General features: G+C 39.7%; 1 long non-coding RNA gene across 1 annotated transcript; it reads right to left on the bottom strand.

Moving 5' to 3' along the window:
- Window positions 1-2,076: 2,076 nt before the first annotated feature.
- Window positions 2,077-21,586, bottom strand: LOC143276517 (uncharacterized). Its single transcript, XR_013053589.1, has 2 exons — window positions 21,135-21,586; window positions 2,077-8,130 (listed from the first exon to the last, which is right to left on the bottom strand). It is a non-coding gene; the product is annotated as an uncharacterized LOC143276517 (long non-coding RNA).
- Between the last annotated feature and the right edge of the window lie 1,775 nt (window positions 21,587-23,361).

Below are 23,361 nucleotides of genomic sequence, written 5' to 3'. Positions count from 1 at the left end.
GATTTCCACAAGCTAAAGCCGTTTCCTTTCCCTCTTTCTGCAAAAAGTCACAGGGCAAAATCCAACCCCCACACCCCCTCTCCAAAAAAATCCCTCCCAAATCAATTCCCTCATCTGTACTTTAATGTATTGCAAACCCACTCCTGTTGTAAAATTTGGAATTCATCTTTCAGTTATCTGAAATTCGTAATTTCCTTAAGACATTTTTCATATTTATATATATATATAAAAAAAGAAAAGAAAAAAAAGGAAGTCTATCAAGAAGTCCCAAGAATGCCAATTCAGCACCTCTTTACGTACAACCTGATGAGAATCAGAGCTCTAGACCATCAGTACCGTGAAACCAAGTAGCGTTCCGGGTTCCCACAAAAACAAAGGGCCGACCAAGGAATGGACAGATGGAAGAATGCAGAGTGATGCTTGATGCAGGCATGGCAGGGGGATTGTGGGTAGGTGTTGTCTGCAAACACAGCATGAACAGTGCCCTCCCTCCAATACAACATCCCTTCCCAATATCAACACCATTCATTCTGAACCATCAAGGAGATCATCACCATACTGCGCAAATGCTTTAAAAAAAAGAAGAAAAAAAAGGAAGCAAATGTATTTTGGTTAAAATCTTTCTTTCTTCAAACATGCACTGCAATTGGTTTAAAAAAATTCTGTTCTGCACATTAATTTGCGAGATTAAAAATCTCTTACATAATTGAAACAACTCGTTTTACCGCATGGTGAGACAGGATGCAAGTCGATGTTGAGAACTGTTGTTCAGAGAATGCCTTGTTGATGGAGACGGAGTGATGTTGGAAAGACGCTAATCAGACTTAGACGAACAAGCAAAGCATCGGTGGAACGGGAAAACCCTGTTGAGCAGAGTATGAGCACACACACACGGTCTACATCCAATATTTCCTATGCTTTTCTGTTCAAGGTGAAAATTTTTCAAAAGTTGTGTAATCTGTTTACAAAATTAAACAGGATTCATCTTTTTAAAAATCTAAGCCAAAAACAAGTACTAGATTTGGAAGAGGTCAGGCAGCTTAACAACTTTCAAAAGAAACACAATATCCATGCAGCCAATTTAATCTTGATCGGCATGTCTCAAGTTAAATGCCTGGTAGAGTTAAAGACCAAAATGAAATCATTTCACTCCTGTGAACATGTCCAAAACTGCCATGTACCATTGATACAATCAACACTACCATTCATGTCCCCTTTTCAATCTCGTATTGCATACACTTCCACTGTGCTTCTTTTGAAGTTTCATGTTCGGGAGAAAAATGAAGAAAATGCAAACTCTAGAATAAGGATAAAAAAGAGAAAAGAGGATGGGAAAAAAAAAAAAAGAATGGTCATACCAATATACTGATGTACATGCAAATACACAGGAAGGCCCAATTAATTTGCTTCAAACAAAAGACAATGGCTGCCGAGCCTGGTGTGAAGATGGTGTAGCAGTTCCCCAAGCAAGCGTGTCCCAAAGGAGTCATTCTGCAAACAGTCCATCTAAACACGATTTCCCCCCAAACCCTCCCTCATCTGCACTCTGATTCGTTCTTCTGGGCGTAGTATTCCCCTTCAACATCCCCTGTCCAAACTTTACCCCATTGCCAAATTAAACCTGTAATATTTTGCGAACACTACTCTTTCTTTTCAATAGACAGTAATATAGCATTCCTCTTCAAACCCAGGGACCTAAAACTCACATACAGGGACCTAAAACTCACATACTACTGCCTTTTTCTTTTTAATAAGGCAATTACATTGGACACACACACTCGTACATGCACAAATAAAAGTTTAGCAGTGACTGCAAAGCTTTCACCAACTGACCATTTAAATCGGAAATTACATTTCAGTGATGGTTGTCTACACACCTCTCCCCTAAACTTATTATCAGCTTTTCCAAGCGAGTTGCACATTGCTGTTCCCTCCCCACTTCAAGCCAATTCCACACAACATACGATACACAGGGCCAATGGGAAATCCCGAATAGTGGAATCCTTGATGTCTGGCATTGCGTTGTACTGCGGTAAGGTCAGGACAGGTGATGTGCATGGGAGATGGTGGAGTGAGTTGCAGCTGGGTGGGTCAGGGTGGGTGGTGGTGGTGGTGGTGTTAACCTCAAAGCCGTTACAGGGCAATCCTCGGACACACCGTACAAAGCTGTCTCCCCCGATTCAGACACAATGCGCGCTTGCTGGACATGGGTGGTCAACGGGGCACCTCATGAATCCAGACTTGCAATGGGCAAACTTTCAACACGCTACCTGCAAGGAAATTCGCAACAAAAACCCGACTCCCCCCCTTCCCCAGTGCACAATACATCTAAATTTATATGTAGTTCATTTACATATTGTTGTTCATAATCTGATTTTCACAAATCAAACATCACAAAGTGACTCAACTTTCACTGATGAATTTTATTTCATTTTTATAAAGCAACTTTGGGACTTGAATTTTTAGCAACTCGAAAGCTTTTTATCAATAATAAAAATCAATGAATGAAGCCGTCTCGAAAATCCAATGAAGGATGTCTTTTCTTACGTTTTTCTTTCAAAGATCATTTCAAAAACATTCGAAAGTCAGTTCCTCCTTAAAAACAAAACCAAAAAAACCCAACTGATTATCGCAATAGAAAGAACCTGTTTCAGTTGTATGAAGACCAACTCGGCTTTGGGGCGATGGATGCATTCCTGTATCTCGAAGCGTCAAGGTCTGGCAGGCTGGTACCGGGTGTCAAGCGCATGTGACTTTCTGTAAATGAACTCAAAACCCCTCCTTCTCTTTCCCTCCCACCTAAGCAGGTTGCAAAACATCCATCTTCATTTATAACGCCTTTTTATCCTTTAATACATCCAGTATTTTTTTCTCAAAGACAAAATATGAATATTGAATGTTTTATGGAAAAACAAACTATTCCCTGAAAATAATCAGTTTATATTTCCTTTAAACATTTTCCAATTCAATATTTTTTTTAAAGTTCCTAATGATTGAACAATCCATAAATCAGTTGAAGGAAATTTGGTCTTTCTACTTTGAAGCATATGTAAATCAATGTTTAAAATAGGCTCACACTTATCTTGGACAAAATTCAGTGAGAAAACAACTTACTCCTTATAACTACCTGTGCCTCTATGCCACCGTTTATTCCAAACGAAACACTAACCTTATCCAAAAACATTCCTTACAAACTGCTGTCACCTTACTTGCTATCAAACACAGAATCCTGATCACCAGTGCATGATGAAGTGTGTGAAGATCAGCGGAGGGACCCACGGACAGAGAATGAATGCAACGAGATGGCTGAAGAAAACTGGTTGGACAGAACTGGGCACGTTATTTTTCCCCTCTTTCAACTTGTGCAGGGCAGCCGGTCATGACGTGCATCGAAATTTCTGAAAAGAACCTCAAAATTCCCCATTTCCCTCCCTGCATGCATGCCCAAAAAACAGCATCCATATCCTTCCTCAAGTGTTCACTTTTTACTTCACTACATTTTTTATTACTTTATCTCTTTTTATTTATACTTTTGCTACAAATTAATTAATTTTTTTTTCGAAATTGAATTGTTTTCTTGATTCTTTACATTATGTACTCTCAAACTGATTTCATCTTCCCAGTTATAACAAAAAATGTCTAAAACTGGAGAAAAAAAAAAAAAAAAATTAAGACTCGGTCACACACAAATTATCTTGTCAAAGATTTACGCAGCCGCTTACAACCAATACACTTGCTGTTGTTAAAGTGATGGAAAGGTTTACCATGACAGAATGGCTCTCCTCCATAGAACACCAGAAAATATGTGACGGGAAATTTGATGGCCAAGTAGAGCGGTGGTGATGATGGACAACAGAAGACACCAAGACCAACCACGGATCGTTAAAAAATGTTGTGCAGACGCAAGCCGTTCTGACGTTTGCAGGACCCTCATGCGCACCAGATCTGTAAAGAAAATGGAAAAACCCAACCCCCACCCTCCCAAAACCCCACCAAATTTCTTCCCATCTCCGCATCTCACAAAAGCATTCAAACATGTCTCAGCTTTTTTTTCCTTTCATCATACCTTCAGCGTATTGCTCAAATTTATCTTTCAACATATTGCTCACTTCTCAGAATACCAAAAAAACATTGATAAAATGTTTAGAGTGGAATTTCAGTTCAGAAATTAGTTATCTCGCTCAATGTAATCAAGAGACATTTATCCAAAGCCGCAAGTGCTACCATTTCAAAGAATGCCGTTGAAGTGACGGTGGGACCCCAACTCCAGTTTTGTATGGGAAGAAAGAATGCAGACAAAAGACAAGTGTGTTTTACTCATCGGATCCTGACCTCAGCTGAAGGTTGAGGATGGAGGGATGAAGACAGAAGAGGACTTCCAAGCATGTTCTCATTCACACATGGGTGGGGACCGATGGAACGAACGACTTCTTGCATATCGGAAACAAATGTGAAGCTCAACGTGCGTCCGTGTGTAGTTGTCAACATGCGTCAGTGTGTTGTAGTACCTTGGTTTTGCGTTATCCGAAGATTCCAGTGGGGATAAATACCTCAAGGCGTTTCCTGCAAAAACACTAACAAATACCCCCTTCCAATTCCCCCCCCCAATACAAAACACACATGTTCAAGTGCATGCATTTCAGCTTTTTGTTTCATTCATTCTTGAATTCCTTTTCAAAATCCAGTGTGGAGTTTTGTTTCATTCATTATTCGCTTTTCTCTTTCAAATCGGTATGTGCGTCTTGGTTTCAAATCCTTAAGGGCATTTCAGTGTTATGTTTCATCATTCTTTTGACCTCTGCCTCTACTTCAGACTTTCTGCGTTTTGTTTTTACTCTTGATTTCCTCTCATGACTAAATATGAGCATTTCGATTTGTTCACTTTTAATCTCAAATCCTGTTAACCATAATATCAATTTTAACTCTACATTTGAAATTATACATCTTAAAATCAACTCAACTTATAAACTTGAAGAACTAGTCACCTTCATCAGGAAACTAAACAAAAGTTGACCTTGGCTCAAACAGAACTTGAAGACAGGTGATGATGATGGGATGGAAGTACCATGCGTGTTGGGTTGTTTGTAACTTTGTCAGGAACAAAAAAAAACAAAAAAACGAAGCCAGTCTTGCACTAAAAACCTGCAACACTCCACATGTGCATACCCCCCTTCCCATGTTTTCAAACACCTGCAACCATTTATAGATTGTGTGCATCAATGAAGAACTCCATTTCTCCCCATGTTTTAATTCACATTTTCAGAGTTTGAAATTGGCACTTTTATTGAACAATTTATTATACAAGAAAGAGATTACCGATAGTTGTTTATTTTTCACTTTAAGTTTCAAGAACTGAAAAAGGTCAAGTAATTGAGGACATTGAAACAGAAGATGAAAATTTCATCATCAAGGTAAATACCAAAATAATTTTGCAACACCTGAAAACCGTTGGATAGTTGTACCGAAGACTGTGTAACATGTTGACCGATGCAATCCTCTGCAAGCGTGCGGATGGACAGCCTTCAGCCGCGCCGTTTCTGTAAAGAAACTGAAAGACCCTTTTCCCTTCCCTTGCCTACACAAAACTCTACAAAACATCCACTGCAGTTTTTTTCCTCTAACTTCCCTTATGGTCATCTGTTCAAGTCAAATTCACTAAGGGTCGCTTTTCCGGCCACTACCAATCACATCCAAGCAAATCAATTCAAATTGTAAAATGAGGTCTCAAGGAAATTTGATTCTAAACGTACCAACAGCAATGACAAAACATGTCAGCCATATCTTTTCAAAGAAGACAGCACACTCAAAACGAAAATGTAAACCATCAAGTAATAGGTATACCAATTGGAATTCAAGTGCTGCATTTGTTCTTCAGCCAAACACCCAGGACGCGGATGAAAAGTCACAACGCAACGTCTACATTGGAACAGCGCAACTTGCTTGGACCACAGAAACTGGCGTGTCCAGCCCTCCTTCAGTGAACCTGCAAGCAAACTTAAGCAACCAACCCCTTTTCCCCCAAAAAAGAAATTTTCTTCCAAATTGTCCATCTCCCTCGGGTATTTTCTTGTCCAGCGCATAAATAAATTCAGTATATTTTTAAGTGAACAAACTTGTGAACCCGATTTATATGTATTCATCACAATGTGTTACGAGAATACAACAACGCAAACAGCTATCTCCCTCGGGTATTTTCTTGTCCAGCGCAAACATAAATTCTGTATATTTTTAAGGGAACAAATTTGTGAACCCGATCTATATGTATTCATCACAATGTGTTATGAGAATACAACAATGCAAACAGCTATCACTACATCAAATAATGGCGATTAAAGTTATAATTTACTTAGTCATATTTTTATTCTAATACGAAAGGTACCTGCCTTTAATCCAATCCTATTTATCTGGCGACAGAAACTGCATGATAAGTGACCAACAAAACCGGATGACGGAACTTGCCCACTGCAAAGACTGTCCAGGTGATGGTTCAGAGAATAAGGTGGAACAGACTTGTGGATGCATGAGAACCTGTATAGAGGACAGAAAGAAAATATCTGCCTAACAATATTCCTTTCAGCACCTTCGACAACGAACAAAACCTTACAATTTACAGCTATGTTTCAGTTACATTTACTTTGGAAATCATCCGATTCTTGTTGGATTCAATGAATTTGCCTTCATAGCACTTTATATTTTTTGCCATCATGATTCCTCCTTTCCTCTCCCTCTGAACAATACTTCGAAAAGCCATAAAATGACAATGCTGTAACGAACTCATCAAAAGACATAATCCAGTGGTTACTTATCTATTCAAAAATATATGAATCATTGTACCTTTTAGACACATAATCCAATTATAGTACTAAGTACCTGATCCAATTCTCGCATTTTACCAGTGTACCTTCAAGTAAACCAACCAAGGTGTTGACAGGCAATGACTGAAGCGAGGAAGATGGCAGCATTAAAAATAAAACCGCGTTACTATGATGTTCATTCTTTTGCAGGTTTCCGGACGGACAGGCCAAGCCCTCTGTGTGTGCAAATTACGGCGTTGAAATTGGGTTCCCGAGAGACTGCATTTCAGGGCAGGGGGGTTAGTAATGGGGTACATCATCAGATGACACGGCTTGATACTTCTCCAGGTGATGGGCGTACGTCCGAAGACAAGTGGTGCGAGAAAAGCTTTCTGGTTTTGCAGTGTGGCATAGGGTGTTGTATCATACACCTGGGATAAAGAGAGAGGAGGGGCGAATGTAAGAAAATTGGTTCTGAAAATGAAAAAGTAACTGTACAGAAATACATCCCTCATTTAGGACCAAAGTTATAACTTGATCAGAATTAATGAAAGACTAATTCTTTGTCATGTATCGACATGAAACCCCGTTTTGTTTTTCTTATTGTGGTTCTTCCAATCGTCGTCTTCCTTTTACAAAATGGATCCTCCAATCTTTTCTTTCCCTCTCAGCACGTTAAATAAATTCCTTTTTCAAGTGATAAGAAAATTGAAGCCTTTAAATGTACAGTTTAACTTTAAGGATAAGCATGTATGTACTCCCTGCACCAGCATGTGGAAAGAGGAGGAGGGCAGAATAGGTCGGCAGGGCAGATGCCTCCCGTGGTGATGATGGTAAGGCTGGTGACAAAGGGCAAGTAGGGCTGTCCCATCAAGGAGGAAATGTGGGTGGAAGAAAAAGGTGTTGACCGCTAACAGCAGACAGGGGGTGTGGTGCAGTTGGCGTAACAAAATGGAGTGTGACCATAACAGCACAGGGAGTGTGGTGTGGTTGGCGTGACAATGGAGCCGCCAGACTAGAATTGGGCAGGGAGAGCTGACAGTGGATTGAAGATTCCCGCAGCTTCCCGTTTAACACCATGACCCCTTCCCCCCAGCACGTAATGCAAGCTTCCCAGCGAACCCCTGGAAGAACCGTAGAGAAGTTGGACCCTCGTAACCCCTGGAAGCTCTGATGATCTTTGTGGCCTGATGGTGCCCAGCGGAAGATGATGCTTGTGCAGGACAGACAGTTGAAGCGGTGTGAGAGCGAGCATCTGTGGAGCCTTGTGTGGAAAGGGATGAGGGACCAAGTGGTTCTTCCTGCCAGGACTTGCTTGTTACAGAATTGCAAGGACCTGTTTTCATTGTGCAGAAGAGAGAGAGAAAAAATGTGTGCAAGAATTTGTGGCCAAAGATAGCAGGCAGTCAGGGTAGAAAAGACTTCACTGATAATTCCGATTTCAACTTTACATAATCTGAAGGATTGTAACAGGTATCAAATCTGTGCAAATAATGTTTTTATGATTTCTCAACAGATTTTTCAAGTGGATCAACTTACAATTTCATGGTTTTCTCTTCAAATTCTTACTTTCAGGATTTCAACACATAGTAATTGGTAGTTTAAGGACTGATGTAGAGTTTCAGGATTCTGACGCCAAGCAACCAACCAGCAGTTAAAGAAAATTCAAAAATGTAGTGTCCACTATACTAAAAAAAACAAAACCAAAAGACACACACACACACAAAAATGGGCGTGTACTCCCTGGGATATTCAGAAAAGGGTCGGCTGACAGGACAGGCAAGTAGAGCAGATGCCTGGTGTGATGCCGCATGTGGAGGTGGTGGAAGTGGTGGTGGTGAGGACATGGGACACACGCACAAATCAGGGACACAGGACAGGTGATGGACGGACAGACAAGAAGCGAGGACAGGCAATATGCAGTGGTGATGTAACAGCAGAGGACTCTCAAGATGCTCATTCCCTGGACCTGCCCAGATCTCCATTCCCCCCGTTTGCTGGCATCGCTTTCCCCGGGTACGTGATGTGATGTGAATCAACCCCTAGAACCCCCCTCAAGACCCTCAGCGGGACTGCAGCAGCTGACCCCTTGAGACCCCAGAGTGACCCTTGACATCTCTGATGACCACCTTGGAGGCATTTGATGGCAGTGTGCAAGGTGCCTGAAGATGTGGATGTAGTGGGGAGATAGACGAGGTGGGTGTGAAAGGAGACGGTGTTACGTCACGCAGATATGGGCCATGGGACAGACCGACTCATTCTTTCCAGGACTTGCTTGTTCGGGGCGTTCAAGAACCTGTCTTGAACGTTAAAAAGAAAAAAAAAAGAAGACTGAAAGTATTTATTAAGTCCACTTCCGTTTCAAATCTCAACTTAATTTTCAATAAAGAGGAAAAAAAAGAAGAAATAGTAAGCAGTGTTGAGGGAAAAAATTAAATTTAGCAAAATAGAACTGAATAATTTTTTGTCGTTTTTTTTAATCTTTGAAAATTGGAAACAAGATGATCAAAATAGTAGCAATCTAAAGAGGAAATAACAGAAAAATATTGACAGAGTAAAATACTGACAGAGTAAAAACTATCTTTAAAAGTTGAAAATAAGATGGGTTAATACTTCTTTTATAAAAGTATAACTCGAGTCAGGCCAATGATCATACACATCTGCAATTTTTTTTTTTTTTTTTAAATCCCAACTGGGGTGGCAATTGTGCAAGCACTTGTAAAAGGTTTATGCTGAATATTTTCAAATTAACATGAATAAAGAACACTATGAAAGTTTATTTTTAAATAAAACAAATCAATGAAGTTTGGTACTCCCTGCTGTGTACTGGCTGTGGAGAGACGATGGGTGTGAGGGCAACAGACCAGCAGTGACAGACAGAGCAAGGTAGGTTACAGGACTGGGAGTTGACACAATGGCACGAGGTATGCTGTGGTGTGGGGGAAGAGGAGGCAATGCAGACCACGAGTGGACGTGAAGGGGACGATCACTACACGATGGGCGAGTCGAGACGCTGAGCATGTTGACCCTGGTATCATGGGACTATCTTGACTGGGACAAGGACCCCTCCCCGGGAAAAGGACCAGGACATCTCACGGTGACTCCCCCCAGGCAATCCTTGCGTTCCATCCCCCGTACTGTAGACCCCTCCCGCTGTGGACCATGGACTGTGGGACCCTCTATGTAGACCTTGGATGTAGACCCTGGAGCATGGAACCCATACACCCCCCTCCCTGTGGCACTGGCACAGCGTGAATGGCAGACCCCTCCTGAACCCCTTGGAACATGGACTTCCAGACCCTCCCAATGGCAGTTCTCTAAATCATAGCACCAGTATGTGCGAACCAACAGACCCTATGGCCAAGACTGACCAATACACACACAAACTCTTTCACCCCCTCATCTCGCATCTAATGAAATAAAATTTTAAGTCTGCACTCCTTGCGTACTGCATTCTTTTTCTATCTTCAACCTTTGGGCAAATCCACTCGGTCTTCACTTGAGCTTCTCAAAATGATTCCTTCACAACCATACAACTTGCTCGTTTTTCTTTGTAGGTTTCATACTTGCAAAAGCTTCAAAGTCTTTAAGCCAGCTAACGAGCTATGCAGGTCATCTCAAATGTTGCAAATTGTTGCGCATCACACAAGGATCTAGTTATCATAGTATGCTTGAAAGTATTACTTAAAGTCAACAACTTTTACAAAGAACCCGTCATACAATTCAGTCATCCACTGAAAATTTGGGTTCTGGGTTTGTTTTTGTTTAGCATACAGCACATATGTAAAGTTTAAAGTATCTTCAGTATGTTTGAAGTGATTACAATTTTATTCCCCACTTACACAGGAGGGTTTAGTCATTGTAACTATGGAATGCAGTTTTTACACAATACAAATCACTGTTCATTTCTGGTCAGTTTTAATGACCAAAGAGTAATAACCAATTCAAGTCAGGTTATGTAAAAAGAAAGTTTTGCTTCCTTTTGACACATTTTGCATTTCAGGAAAGCACACATGCATGTTCACACAGTACTTTGTGGCATTTTGTGGCTGTATCTCGGGCCATCAAATCTCCATAATTAGAAGGAAAAAAAAACCCCACAAGGGTGAAAAATCCACACATTAACAATGTTTCTGTAACTTTCTTATTACAAGACTAAAAATGCACGTTTTATATAAATAAACCATATTGCAAAAAAATTTTCATCCACAGTGTACAAGGATTAATAATCTGTTAAGTCATAATACGGTCATCACCATTTCACAATGTTCACAATGCTCAAGTCCAAGAATACTAATCAACCAAATCATACCATCAAACAGAAAATCTGTATGTTAATTTGTTGGACAAAATCTAAGATGAAGCAATGCATAAACAATGTAAGACAAAGCAGTTCAGACTAGACAAAGAACTTCATGCATTTTTATGCAGTGGGGTGGAAAATAATGGTTTTGAAGTTTGCTTCAATTTTGTCAAAGAAATATGCATCTGATAAGCCAGATATATACTGCTTCGATTTGAAGTACCGATCGTAATTGCATGTAATTTCGTTCAAGCCCTTTGGAGATTAATTGTTGTAGTTGAAACCAAATCCAGGCCTTGGAACATGGAAAACAAAATGTCGGAATCAGTGGGATGTTGATAATATTAAGTCAAACACAAGGTTCTTTTCTGTAGGTTGGGATTTTGTCAATTTCCTCAGAGTTCTGGTGAAGATTACTTACAATGAACTGCGACAGACAAGTCTCTACAAAGACCATCTTCAGGTAATACCTGGCAGCAGACATACTTCTTGCAATGCATTCACTCAACCAATTCTGTGCGTATGGGGTTGTGCCAGAAGAAAAAAATCTGATGCCCGCAACTCCCCTCACTGTTCCACTGTACAAGGATGAATGTATTTGAACACAAGGAAAGATGTGAAAATATGAACAGTGAATGATAAAAACATACATGTGAGCTCCAGCTGGCTTAATATCTAAACCATTCCTCTTTTGGAGAATGTTTCTGTTACTTTAGAGAAAAACGCATCAACCCGAATGACCATTTCTTTCTCATTTTGGTAACTTCCTATGCATTTTTTGCAATGTTCAACAAAAACAAGAGTCAAAACAAAATTCACCAGTACCTATTCCAGTTATATATCTTTTTCTATTAAAAAAAAAAAAAAAAAAAAAGAGGAGTTCACACCTTAATCTTAGGGTTATTGCAGTGGACTATCAACAGAATTTGTAAAACCTGTTGCCATGGTTGTTTGGCATCCATTGAGTGACTGACCAACATGTTTTAGCAGCTCTGTTCTGCTAGTGACATATAGTGTGGACCATCTCTAATGGTGTTGATGTACATTGTATCGTTTGTGGGCAAACTGCCTTTAGCAAGTTCCGTCATAGAGAACTGCATGAATGCATTCTCTGATCCCTTCAAGTACACTCTGGCATAAAAACATCTCTCAAAATACCAAGTGTATAGTCCAACCCAAGAGATGCCATGCACACACAATTACATACAGTATGCAAAATTGTTCAGAACCAACACCCTTGCTCTATCTGGGAATCATCAGGGGGGTGGGGTTGGGAACACAGCTAACAACCTGTATATATTTATTCCAGGTTGGTGAAGAAGTAACTAGATTTTTGTGTTATTGGCAAAATGCATTCCGCCAGTTTTGCCATGTACTCACTACACTCGCTCTAACCTCAGGCACGCTGCAAGCTTTCATCACATCAGGGTCTGTTTGAGGTCACGAGTTAGCTGGTATTAACCCAGTCACCTGCTCAACCTTTTGGCAAATGGTGCAATCTTGAAATGTGCTAATATCATCATCATCATACAAATGACCAATCAACACTTCTTACTTGTTCACTTATTTCTTCCCTTCACATGTTGCCGTCTTTCCTTTAACACAATCCACACCACATCCACTTGACACAAACTGTCACAATCAATCACAGTCTCAACACTTCAACAAGAACCGTCTTTCCCAGTTAATGTTCTTCAGCAATCATCCCATACAGACGAGCTCGATGGCAAACAGTCAATCCCTGACTTTCGACAAACATACACTGCAAGCATTCAACTGCCAATCTCCACCATAATCCTGGACAGCACACTTCCAACATTGTCTTTGACAAATTCCTCAGTCTCAAGTCACAAAACTTGGCCACCACAAGCAGACCACACACCTTGGCACAAGCAGACTCCAGTCAAAACACACTGGTCACCTCAGACTGCAGTCACCACATGCTCTCTCCAGTCACCACAGACTTCCAGTCCAGTCGCCAGGCAGACTCCAGTCACCCTTCAGTTCTCACCAGTTCAGCACATCATCCCAATCACATTTTCTTGCTTCGCTCCCCTAACAACTGTCCTCACAAGCAGACTCCAGTCACCACAAATAAGACTTGTTTTCACTCACTCCCATCTTACTGATAGTCTCTATCTGCAGACTCCTTTCAGTTACTCTCACTGCATCGACAGTCTCCACAGACTCCCTTTCAGTCACTCAACTGCATCGACAGTCTCTACACGCAGACTCCAGTCACCAGGCAGACTCTCAGTCACAGCAAACTCCACAGATCAGTCACCTACTACATACACACAACTTCAGTTTGCTCCCCTTGGTCACAATGCCGACACTAGATGCCACAAGACAACACTGCAAGTCACTCAGTCTCCATCAGTCTTGCAAACTGCAGCAGTCAACACAGCGAACTCCACACATCCCCACCACTCTTCAGGCAGACTTGCATCGCTGTACTTCAGTCAACACATTAAGAGTTGCATCATTCAGTTCAAGCAGACAAGAAAACTCCACTCTAAAAGCAATTCACATTCAACCGAGTCACAACAAGATGAAATACATTCCAGCAACTCTCCACACTCGACAGGCAGATCACCACTCATTAAAGGCAGACTCCCAACCACAATCGACCTCCAGTCACCAGGTGTCTCAGACTTTCTCTTTCTGTCTTTGAATTTAATATGGTATCCTCAAAGGACAAACATTTCTCACAAGTCATGGTCACATCCCCACTGTTCCAACAAACATTACATTCATGGCAATTTCACAACTAAGACCCACCACATTCTCTCCAGCAACAGGTTCTGTCTGGGGTCACCAGTTATATCATTCAATTTGCATAATGAACACACCACATCATACACATATACACTCAAGACTTTCCAGCACTTCCAACATGACATAATATATACACTCAAGACTTTCCAGCACTTCTAACATGACATAATATGTGACATGTTTTCTATGCTACTTCATATCTTTGCCACTATTCTTGATATAAAAGAGAATTTGGGGTCTAGAAAGTTGATGCTTTTTAGCTATGGGCGGGGCACTTTCACTTCTACAGTAACATTGTTCAATTTTCCTTCATGGAGATAAAAATGAAAAGTTATAAGTGCGTGAAAATATTTCTGAAGTACAAATTTGCCAACCAACATTCTAGTTGCAAAAAAAACCCATTTACATTCAGAAAAAACGACAAGCTTATAATTTTCATGTGAGTTTTCCATGCTTAAACTCTTCTGACACAAGGGACCATCACATAACACACACCAAATGTCACAGAAAATCTTCCAAACACAATCACTACACCGGGAACAACTTTACCCATTCCCTGTTTGGGACAACTTTCAAACTTTTCTTCATCCCTCTCAAAACCTTCCACCCTGCACTCATCCAACACAGCTCTCACCTTTCTGGACAACTCTCATCTCTTTCCATACACCTTGCATCTCAGGGCAGCTTCCCCTCCCCCCTCGAAGCTATTCTGAACAAGGGGATGGTCAAGGACAACTCGCCACTTGCGCAAACTCTCGCCACTTGCAACAACCCTCACCACTCATAACAGCACTCAAATTCTATTATTCAGGGTAATTCTCACCATTCTTCACCACTCATCTCTCCACAAGTGACAACTCTCACTTCTTTCTCCACTCAGGACAACTCCGTCCACTCAACAACTCTCCATTCTGGACAACTCACTCCACTCTAGAACAACTTTCACCATTCCTCTCTCCGCTTGGGACAACTCTCCATTCATGACCAATCTCTCAACTTGGGACAACTTTCTCCATTCAGGACAACTTGCCACTGTCACCCACCAACTGTCTTGCATCACTTGGGACAGGTGCCATTCACACACTTCGGATAACCATCTCTCAGCAAATGACATCTTTCATCACTTTCTCCTCAAAACATCTTTTGCCCACCATGTAATCTTTCGCCATGCAACTATTCTGAGGCTCCTTTCACGAACTTGTGACAAACTTTCCTCTTTACTTGACTCGGCGAACTTTCAGCTCGAGAAATCTCACTCTTTCCAGCAACTTTCTTCATCTTCACTTGAGCACTCATCCACTTACAATCTTCCAACATTCACCTTCCACGATTAAATACCCCACTCTTTACTCCCACGGACTCTCCTTTCTGCTGAATTCTTCATTTAGACATTCCACTGACTACTGCTTCCTAACATTCCATGCACAGGGCAAATTCTCCATCGCACCAACTCTTAAAAAAAAGAAAAAAAAGAAAAAAAGAAAAAAAAGAAAAAAAAAAGAAAACTGAGGTTGTTTTTTTTCCAAATAATGTCCAATGATTGTGTGTGCCTGATTATAAAGGCTTCACTTTTAAACATATACGAAAAAAAAAAAAAGCCTCACAGCACACAAAATGCCACACAAGTATGCAAGTATTACACCACTCCACCACACACTGTCAACTGATCAATCAATCGCTTCATTTTCCGTTCCCTCATTTTGTTTGCAAACCAACAGTTCTTTTCATAACTCTGATCAAATTTGAATTATACATGGTCTCGGAACAGTCAGAAATTGAGATTTTATCCTCAATAGATTCACGAGTAAATGATACCAAATAGACAGTTTTAAAGTTAGATGATGTACAAGCGTTTCATTTTACCCCACGTTTTAGTCTTTGCTAACTCTTGGCATTAGATCTCGTTTCATGCCCGTTTGTCACGATTCATGCAAAACACTTTTTATGATATAATTTCTTAAAACAAAGGGACAAAGTGGTGATATTGGAATTTTAGAGAGACGTAAACAAACAATATAAGATCATTCAAATACAGTGTTGTCAACAATCGCTTCCACCAATGCAGACATTTCATGTCTATAACATACATACATAGGTATTTCTCTTGCAGCTGAATCTTTAAACATATTTTTCACAGCTTTTGTACACACTGCAAGCAGTGTTTAACAGGAAATACCATTCAATGGTACACAGATCAAAAAAGAATATATTTCAATTTTTATGACTAGGAGAAATACTTAATTGCAAATAGAATAAACATCTGGCAAAAAAAATTCCATCCATGGGTAAAATAGACCAAACGGACATTTCATTTTTCCTTTTAATGCCTGTATAACAGGCAATGTTATTTTTTCATGTGAAATTGAACAAGCCGGACTGAATGCAGAATAAACAAATGACATCTGATTCATGGGCAATTTTTTCTTTTGCTGTTTACCACAGAACTATCAATGAAGATATTTCAAAACTCGTATGCAAACAAAATATATGTTTCAAAACTGGAGATGAATGCAATGGAATTTTGAACATTTTCTGTGAAAGAGGGGGGTGGGGGGGGGGGGAGAGGGATGTTTGCTGACTAACAAATTACAAACATCTCGTAAACTGTAATAATTTCTTTAAGAGATTTTTTCATTTCAAAGTCAACCTGAAATTGGTGTTTCTTCTTCTTCATACTATTCAAAACACATAATATATATCAGTAAATGATATATAAACTGGAGTTGGAATTGGAATTGGCAAAGCAACCAAGGATGTTTAAGGTTATACAGATAGGAGTATTTCCCCTTCCCAAATTTCATAATCCATGATGCAACTTTTCACAATAACAAAAAAAACACCAACCACCGCAGAGCAACGAGCGCCTCATCATTTGAACACAACTCGATTCCACATTCAAAATCGCGCAAACTGGGTTACATTTCTTAAAGACTTCCAAGGTTCAGGTTTGTTCAGTATTTACGTATATACAATTCTACAAGTCAGTACATTATTTCATTCTTCATGTGTTAACCATCAGATCAGGATCTATCTTTCTCGAGTGTTCCGATACTGATTTTTGTGTGCGAGTGTATGGGTGTTTGTTTTGTTTTCTAGTGTGTGTTTTTTCTTCTTCCCTGTTCATCTCTTCTTTGTCAAGGTTTTGCACCCATACATTTGTGACAGCTCTCTTGATTTTTTTCCTCTTTTTTTTTTCCTTTTTTTTTTTTTTTTTTTTTTTTTAACTGTCTTTTTTTTTTTTTTTAATCTTTTTTTCTCTGTAATTTTCCTTCTTTCCTTCTTTTTCTAAATCACTTTTCTCTCTTTTTTTCCTCCTTTTTTTTTTCTCTCTTTTTTTTTTTTTTTTTTCTTTTCCCCTCAGCCATTCTTTTTTAGGGGTGGGTGCATCATCAACATCTCAATTTTGGTCAGTCCTCTGAATCTAATATCAAGCATCTTCAGTCCAGAATTCAAGTCTTAACCATGCTTTCTCAAGGAAGACTTGCAAAGCCGGTAGACTTGCAAAGCCAGTATCGACAAATCCCGACATCCTCAAAACCTCTTTAAGATGATCGGCTCCTGGCGCTGCTGAAACCTACAGCCTGATGGAACTCGGGATGAAGTTAGGGACTGGAGAAACCAGGACAGACAGAACCCAAGGGCACGGATGGAATAGCGCATGTCTGGCAAGCGAGGGTTTAAATGCAATTTAACCCTTCCTAGCTCTCTGAGGATTTGGGCCGATCATCCAAGTATTTCTGTGAAAAAGACAGACAAAAAAAAGTTCATAAATGCTTTGTCCTGAAAAGCAATACAAAAACATACGTAATGTTACACATATTTCTCCCCTGTAAATCTTTATAACTGCGAGGACCCATTGCAAACAAATTATTTTTAAAAAAAAATAATAATAAAATAAAAAAAAGTATGGAAGCAAATTAAAACCAACATAACTTAGAAACTGGCAGCAAAACAGCACTTGTAACAGTACTAGGTCTATAGTTGCTTACTCATTTAGAGGCTACACTTTCAAGGCTTGTGTGCATGAGCAAAGAAAAACAGTCGTCTCAATTTACATATAAAATGAAACAAACCGGTGATCACACAGACTCGCTTGAAAGCAACCAAGACCCGGTGATTACATACCTTGCACAGAGAACGAGTAAAGCAGAGACTAGATTACTCACAAGACAACAACAAAATATCTAACTCCGATAGTGCCTCAGCTTATTTTATTTAATTAGAATAATTTGTCCAGAATTTTATGGCAATCAATTTTTTTCTTTCTTCATTTACACTCAATTTTTTTCTTTCTTCTTTTACACTTTTTTTTAATGGGGGTGTGCAAAGTTTTTGTTGTTTCAAATAGCGTTTCCAAGGTTGTGAACATTTTACTCTGTACGACAGCTTTTTTTTTTTTCTCCTTCCTCTTTTGCTAAACTCTTTTGTGCCATTTTAGCAATACTACCTCCCAAAGAGTCCCACCTTTCACATTACAAATACTGAATATAAGCACTGACACCCAGGCTCGTTCTGCCCGTTTAACATTTCATGATTTGCTAGACAAGTAGCAATTGTGGTATATCAACCATAAAAAAAAAAATTCTAAGAAAACCTTTTAAAATAAATATTAAAAAATCAAATCGCAACTTAGGTATGTCAACCAGTGAAAGACTAGGCTGACCCAGGATGATGGCCATCAAACCATAAAACAAAAACCAATCTGAAACTTTTGAAATGTCATGTCAACCAACCAACTGCTAGACTGGTATGCATACAATGGCACAGAAGTTTACTCTTGCTTATCCCAGCTACTGAGTATGTAGAGTGTCATGGAATTAGGTTCAATACTCTCAAATGCTTTGATTTAAAACTGTGGTAATGCCACAACATAACTTGCATCAAATACTGGCTGACAGAGGTTTTTTCCTTTTCATGGGCAAATGAAAAGTTTACTGGCATTGGTATCGACTGTTCCAATCAAAGCTGATTCAAAATTTGCAGTAAAACTGTAACACCTATCTTAGAATAGAAATCTGAAGACTTCTGTCCCACTGTAAAAATTAAATTGTTTCACGAAGGAATTAATTCATTAACACTGAGGATGGACATTAGTGGACCGAAAATGATATTTTGGGGTTGTTTTTTCCTCAAATTGTCAAAATGAAAATCTATTACAAAACAGCTACAGACCATGCACATCATATCACAGAGAAATTTTGTTATTATCAAAGAAATTTTGTGAAACTTTAATGCATAAAATGCCTAATGCATGTTAACTTTAACTGCCATGTCCAGTTTTTGTCTGTGACCTACTACAAAGTCAATCTGACAGGGATATGTACAATATCTACAACGCAAAGTTAACAGACAATGCCCTTCATGAATATTAAAAGTCTGCCCAATGATCAAAAGTGATAACATAGACTCACTTTTAACATGCACACACTCCCAAATATTTATCTACACTATTGAAAATTGCATTGTTCATCAACCTGTCCACATGCTTAATTTCTTTTTTTTTTTGGGGGGGGGGGGCTGTAATCCTATAAAAATTGCACTGCTATAAACAGTTTTCTAACAAGGCAGTTGGCAGTCTTACCTTACCATACTTAAACCAGAAAGATGTTTTCAAGACTTGAAACCACATCTACACTGCTATAAACAGTGTAAAGGAATTTAAAAAAAAAAAAAAAAAAAAAAAAAAAAAAAAAAAAAAAAGAAAAAAAGAAGAAAAAAAGCCACATGCAAGTTCGAACAAGTTTCATAAATGGTTTTCAAACCATATTAAATCACTCAAGACTTATTTGCTCTTCTATAGATTATTGACTACAAAGTACACATCTAAATTAGGTGTTTGTTTTTTTTAAAGAAAAAAAAGAAGATATTATGGCAGATTAAGGATGATTGTGCAGCAGACACAGCCTGCAGATGGGTCTGAATGTGTATGGTGTAAGCATATACATGTCAGTATGTGTGCGTGTGTGTACATGCAGATGTACACTGTGCGTCAGTGTATGAGCGCAACTCAGCGACTATTCAGAAAGAGGAGTGTGTATGAGCACACAAAGAGAGGGAGGATATATCTGACAAGTGTTTCTGTGTATGTCTTTTGTGTGACTGAGCAAGCAAGCATGCATTTATCAGTGGTGTGTCAGTATGAGTATCTATACGTTCAAGTTAATGTTGACCTCTAACTGCTAAAACCATCAAAGAAATACCTCTTAAATCGTGTGCAGCAGAACATAACTGACACCGATGCATGTTTATATCCAATATAAAAAAACCCAAAAAACATTGCTCCAACTTTGAAAACCAAATTGAAAACCAGAATCATAGTTATTTGGCATCATCCCATGGTCAGATTCAACAGAAGAATCAAACAATCAAGTGAAAATGTTGTCCAGGATTATTTATCCAAACGAGGAATTATGTTTTATCCAAAAGCAGAGTTGAAAACTGGCCAACTGAATGTGTTGAATGTCCATCCATATGGGGGTGGGGTGGGAGAACAATGGAAAGTCACTCTATAATTCATCTTGTGTCAAGTTCTGAATTGCTGGAGACACTACAAAAAATAACGTAGAGGCCTCAAATGAAATCCATAACATATTTTGTATTAACTACGGTCTCAATATAGGAGAGAAAAACATAACAAAACAAAAAATGTTCGTGACAACGCTGAAAGGAGTGGCTGGGCGCCGAAAGGAGTGGCGGCGAAAAAAAAAAAAAAACGCATGACGTCATGCAGCTGCACGCAGCAAATATGTAAATGAGTAACCCACCAACAGCAGACACACTTTGGTGACGTAATTGTTTTCCAGAATTACGACCATCTGCAATCAATATTTCCCTTTTCTGCGAGACGAGAATGTTCTACAAAGGGTTTTAACACTGAAGAAGACACTCCCTGTTATTCTTGTATCCCAATAAGCAGATCTAATTAAACTTGACTAATTAGAACACCAACACAAATCTGGACAAAATTTATAGAAAACAAAACTTGATTCCAGCTCGTCGAACTATCTTTTAAAATGACAAACACGAGATTGTAGATCGCGTTATTTCTGTTGGGTACGTGACAAATAAAACTGCGAAAACCAGTCAACGGAAAACCGCGATAACTGTTTATGATCTTTCGTCACGAAACTCGGTCACTTGTTCCTCACCGAATTTCAAAACTCAAGAGTTCTGCATACTAAAACCGTACAACTCAAAACTGATGAAAACCGGTTGAAAACGCCGAATCAAGATTCCGATCTGCTTGAAACTTCACTCACCTTCTCTGCTTGTATCGCAACAACAGGATCGAGCGGGATCTAAACCCCACCACCCTGAAGCAACAGCAGCGACGTGTCAGTTCAGGGTGGTGGGACGATCGGACCGCTTTGCCTCTCTGTAGCTCTCAGCCGTCTCCTGACGCCAGGACGCGCTCTGCCTTTTTATTCACTTTCTGTCGCTCTCGCCCACCACGTGGCCTAACGTATGAAAACGTTGGACGAATCAGCGCGATGCTCTCATCTGACGTAGGCTGCACGTATGAGGCCCTGAGAGGGAAGGTTGTGCCGACGTAGGCAGTTTCCACAGCTGTTGCAACGCCGTCCGCGAAGCGCAGTCGCTAAATATAGAGAATAACGTCACGTTTCTAAATTAAGCACGTGATATCATATGGAAATGAGTCGACGGGTCTTGTCGACATGAACCGGAATTTTCCAGACTAGTCGGTCGACGCGAGACAACGCACTACGTGCGCGAACGCTGTAAACAGATTGTTGATGTCTGGTGCTGGCTGGCCGCAGAGAACGTTGCGCCCTTGAATTGCCGTCTAGGGTTACTGGTTTCGTTCCTGACAAAAATGATTGCCCCGGCGTTTGGCAATCATGTCGAATGATTGTTTCATGATGACACATTCGCGACCACAGTAGTGGGTACTTGGTGGTTACGTCAGTGGGTGGAAAGAGTATGTTTTATTTTGGGAACATGGTGGGATTTTCCGAAGCTGATCGTGCATTTCATCATCAATCTGTTGTCAGATCTATATATGTGTGCATTTATTTCTCTCGGCATTGAAATGTATCGCAGATCTATATCAATCTGTACAAGCGTGATTCTTATCTTCACCATCATCGTCATTGTCAAGCGCGTTGTAACAACTCAGTAAATATGTATGTTAATGCTTCAGCTACTGATTTTGTTTTTGGTTTGTTTTTATTTTTTTTATGAAGTGTGTTCATGTATGATTTTTCTTTTTTTTAAATCCCTCCTCCCGCACACACACACACACACACACAGTGACACACACACACACACACACACACACACACACACTGACACCATGGCACACGGCACACACACACACACACACACACACACACACACACACACACTGACACACCGTGGCACACGGCACACACACACATACTCGCACGCACACACACACACTGACACACGAACACAAACACACTGTCACACACACACACACACACAAACACACTGTCACCGCACACACACACACACACACACACACACACGCACACACACACACACACACTGACACACAAACACACACACACACTGTCACACACACACACACACACACACACATTAACGCACTCATGACCGACACCGTCAGAAACACGAGTTGCCAAGTTTACATACATTGTTTTACATTGTCCCAAGAAGTCATGGGAATTTTCCCTTGGTCGTTCTTATAAATAGCGTGACTGATGATTCTGCGTTATACTTCCGTGTTTACACGCACAACGAGTAATGATTTATACTGTGAGTGACTGTAACACCCATTTTTGACTCACTTGTGTAAACAAAGTGAGTCTATGTTTTAACCCGGTGGTGTTCGGTTGTCTGTGTGTGTGTGTGTGTGTGTGTGTGTGTCTGTGTGTCCGTGGTAAACTTTAACATTGACATTTTCTCTGCAAATACTTTGTCAGTTGACACCAAATTAGGCATAAAAATAGAAAAAATTCAGTTCTTTCCAGTCATCTTGTTTAAAACAATATTGCACCTCTGGGATGGGTACAAAAAAATAAAAATGAAGCCTAATTATATGCAAACTGCATTTACTGTTATATCTATATTTTTTGTATTCTCTAAACTTGGCACTTTGATCTGATATTCTGACCCAACAACAAGAGCAGTCATTATTATCATTGTTTGTTCAAACAGGAACTTCTTTTGCTAAGCATGGAAGTTTTATTTATTTTGCAAACGTTTTGGTGCAGATAGTTAACTTGAAAAAGGAAATTACTCTGTAATTAATGCTAGGGGACTTAATTCGCTTTAAGCTGATCTTTCTCATCTTAAACATTACATTTTGAAATTATACACAATACATAAAAAGCTTGGATTTTTTTTTTTTCAGTGTATCACAAGTGAATCTTGAAGGCCTTGCCTCTCTTTTCTTTGAGATTTAATGACTTGTGGAAAAAAATTATTATTCAAGACACTGTGTGGGCTGAGTACGATTACGTGTGCTCCTGCAAATAACTG

Source organism: Babylonia areolata, chromosome 32 (assembly GCF_041734735.1).
Source record: "Babylonia areolata isolate BAREFJ2019XMU chromosome 32, ASM4173473v1, whole genome shotgun sequence".
NCBI classification, from domain to species: domain Eukaryota; kingdom Metazoa; phylum Mollusca; class Gastropoda; order Neogastropoda; family Buccinidae; genus Babylonia; species Babylonia areolata.
This window is presented reverse-complemented; position numbering and strand designations above follow the sequence as displayed.